Source organism: Leptonychotes weddellii, chromosome X, assembly GCF_054177405.1.
Source record: "Leptonychotes weddellii isolate Sample4059 chromosome X, ASM5417740v2, whole genome shotgun sequence".
Classification (NCBI taxonomy): Eukaryota; Metazoa; Chordata; class Mammalia; order Carnivora; family Phocidae; genus Leptonychotes; species Leptonychotes weddellii.
Window position 1 is genome coordinate 64495785 of NC_138385.1, and position 3994 is coordinate 64499778.

General features: G+C 44.3%; 1 pseudogene; it reads left to right on the plus strand.

Moving 5' to 3' along the window:
- The first annotated feature begins 349 nt into the window (after nucleotides 1-349).
- On the plus strand, nucleotides 350-3716 carry LOC145717844 (CCR4-NOT transcription complex subunit 7 pseudogene; annotated as a pseudogene).
- Nucleotides 3717-3994: the final 278 nt, after the last annotated feature.

The window sequence follows — 3994 nt, forward strand, 5'->3', positions numbered from 1 at the left end:
CCCCTGCACTCTGGTGGGCCTACCCTTTTCAGTTTAGCTTACCTCAGTCCCAAAGCAAAGGGCTCCTGCTCCAGAAGACCAGGACAAAACCCTGCCCACACCACATCAACCAAACAGAGTTCTCCAGGCCTCAGTTCCAGTGGAGCTGGTGTCAAGTTTCATTACACAGGAAGACTGGAACCCACCTGGATAAAAGTTTCCACATTCAGGCCAGGGACCAAATACTACCCACAGTAAGCAAGAATATGTATGCAAACTATTGGCTTGATGGATACAAGCCAAAACACAACAGCAGAGTTCACAGCACACACCACAGACACTCCCTGAAGTGCCAGAACCTAGGCACTACATGACCTCTTGTTCATAAGGCCTTTACTTTCAGGGTCAGGAGACATAACTGAGTTTCACCAGAGGGAGGGGGATTTTGTTTTAGGGCTTCCATTTTGCTCTAGTGAATTAAGTTAGAGAAAACTCATTTTAAAAAAGCACAAGCAGCAAAAGAAAAAATAGATTAAATTCCTCAGAATTTGGGTGCCTGGGTGGCTCAGTCAGCTACACTGTCTGCCTTCTGCTCAGGTCATGATCCTAGGGTCCTGGGATTTAGTCCCATGGTGGGCTCCATGCTCAGTAGGGAGTCTGCTTCTCCTTCTCTTTCTGCCCACCCCCCACCCCACTCATGCTCTCTCCCTCTCAAATAAATAAAATCTTTTTAAAAAATTCCTCAGAATTTAAAAATTTTGTGCTTCAAAATATCCTATCAAGAAAGAAAAAAAAAAGAGGGAACATTTGTAAATCATGTATCTGATAAGGGATTTATAGAGAATTTATAGAATACTTGCAACCCAATAAGAAAAAGAAAAATATAGGTGCAAGGAATGACAGCGCATCAGAGTGGGGCACAGTTTTGGCTCCCCTTTCCCCCTTGCTGGGCATGAGGTGTCTATGGGGCACCTGCTGCTGCTGCTGCTACTGCCACCACCAACACAACTGGTTGCTACCTCTATGGCAAGGAGGAGGAGTACTAGTTCAGTGACACAAGTACAAAAATAAAGGATAAAGTATTTTATGAAACAAATCTTCAATCAAGTATAACATTTTGATGCTTGGTATCTAGATTCCTTGTGCCCTCACTATGCCAGCAGCAACTGTAGATCATAGCCAAAGAATTTGTGTAGTTTTGGCTTGCCAACCAGATGAAGAGATGGAAAAAATTCATCCAATTATTTGAAAATATAATTACGTTGCTATGGACACAGAGTTTTCAGGTGTGGATGCAGCACCTATTGGAGAATTCAGGAGCAATACCGGCTATCAATACCAAATATTGTGATACAATGTAGACTTGTTAAAGATAATTCAACTAGGACTGACATTTATGAATGAGCAAAAAGAATATCCTCCAAGACCTTCAACTTGGCAGTTTCATTTTAAATTTAATTTGACAGAGGACATGTATGCCCAGAACTCTATAGAGCTACTAACAACATCTGGCATCCAGTTTAAAAAAACATGAGAAGGAAGGAATTGAGACTCAGTACTTTGCAGAACTTCTTATGACATTGGGAGTGGTCCTCTGCAAAGGAGTCAAATGGTTATCATTTCACAGTGATTATGACTTTGGCTATTTAATCAAAATGCTGACAAACTCTAACTTGGCTGAAGAAGAACATGACTTCTTTGAGATCCTTTGATTATTTTTTCCTCTCATTTAAATGTGAATTACTTCATGAAGAGCTGCAAAAATCTCAAAGGTGGTTTACAAGAACTTGGTGAACAGTTAGAGCTAAAACCAGTAAGACCACAACATCAAGCAGGATCTAATTCATTGCTCACAAGAATGACCTTTTTCAACATGAGAGAAGTATGAAAACATCAGTGCCTTTTTCTCAATTGGTTCTCAGGCTGAGAACACTAAAAATCTTATGGCAAAAAAAGAAAGAAAAACATAACTAAAAATGAGCATATTATCTAAATAGACATTTCTCCAAAGATGATATACAAATAGTCATTAAGTGCAGGAAAAGATACTCAACATCATTAGTCATTAAGGAAATGCAAATCAAAACCACAATAAGATGCTACTTTATATCTATGAGGATGGCTATAATAAAAATGCTAAATAATGACAAGTTTTAGTGAAGATGTAGAGAAATTGGAACCCTCACACACTCTTAATGGGAATGAAAAATAGTTCAGCCTCTTTGGAAAACAGTCTGGCAGTTCCTTAAAATGTTAAACACTAGGGGAGGGGGGAAAGATGGCAGAGGAGTAGGGGACCCTATTTCCCCGGAATTGAGCTGGATATCTACCAGACCACTCTGACCACCCACAAAACCAGCCTGAGATGAAAGAAGATCTGGATCTCTACAAACAGAATATCTCAGGCAGTTGGTTTTGAGGTAAGAAGCAGAGGGCCGTGATTCTGCGGGCAGATATTGTAGGATAAACGGCAGCAGGAGGGTGCATGGACGTGGGGATCCTACACCGCCGGTGAGTGACAGCCTCACGAGCTGCAGACGGGGCAGACTCGCAGACCGGTAGCGTCGGGAAAGAACTTTAGGGCAGCCCCCAGGGTGGAAAACCAGACCGGCGGGGTTCCGGGCACACGAACCGCAGCCCCCCCTGGACAGAAACCGGAGCCACGGTCACACACACGCAAACTGCAGCCTCCGAGACGGAAACCCAGTGCGCCAGGGATGCGCTGGTAAACTGCAAACCCCAGGGGTTGAAACCCTAAGCGGTGGAGTCGCGCACGTGTGAACTGGGAGAAGCTGGTGGTTTTAGGAGCACAAAGGGCAGAGATGTGCCCCGACCTGGAGGCAGGACTGGGAGCACTGCGAAGGGGCGCACAACCCAGGAAGCTGCAGTTTATAGCAGCACAGACAGAAACAGAGACAGTGTGGACTGGAGGGCTCACTGAAAAATAGACTGAGGTCTCTCTGCTCTGAGGCAGAGGGTTGGAAACGGTCTCTTCTGCTCTGACTCATGGAAGAGACAGGGAAAGCCCCCAGGGAAAGGTGCCAGAGAACAAAAGCCCCAAAGACTGATTCCCACTGAGCCCATCCCCCGCCACAGGGGTGCAGGGCAACTCCGCCCAAACAGGGTTGCCTGAGTAACAGCGCGGCAGGCCCCTCCCACAGAAGACAGGTGGGGAAAACAAGAGGCCAGCAATCCTAAGGTCCCAAGAAAACAAGTGCATCTTGCTTGGGTTCTGGTCAATAATTTGGACTCTGTACATTCCCTCAAACACCCATCAACAGAATGACTAGGAAGAGGAGCCCCCAAAACAGAAAAGACTCAGAGATTAGGACTTATGCCGCAGATTTACAAATGGATGCAGATATAACCAAGAGGTTGGAGATGGAATTCAGGCTAGCAATTGTGAAGACAATGGCTAGAATGGAGAAATCAATTAATGGCAACATAGAGTCTCTAAGGGCAGAAATAAAAGGTGATTTGGCAGAACTGAAACATGCTATCAATGAGATCCAATCCAATCTACATAATCTAACAGCTAGGGTAACTGAGACAGAAGAGAGAATAAGCGATCTGGAAGACAGTATAATAGATAAAAAGGGAAAAGAGGAGGCCAAGGAAAAACAACTCAGAATCCATGAAAGTAGAATTGGAGAAATAAGTGACACCATAAGGGGTTCCAATGTCAGAATAATTGGAATCCCGGAGGGAGTGGAGAGAGAGAGAGAGGGCTATAAGATGTATTTGAGCAAATCGTAGCTGAGAACTTCCCTAATCTGGGGAATGAAAAAAAACATTCACGTCCTAGAGGCAGAGAGGACCCCTCCTAAGATCAAGGAAAACAGGCCAACACCCCGACATGTAATAGTAAAACTCGCAAATCTTAGAACCAAGGAAACCATCTTAAGGGCAGTTAGGGGGAAGAGATTCCTTACGTACAGAGGGAGGAATATCAGAATAACGTCAGACATATCCACAGAGACCTGGCAAGCCAGAAAGGCCTGGCAAGACATATTCA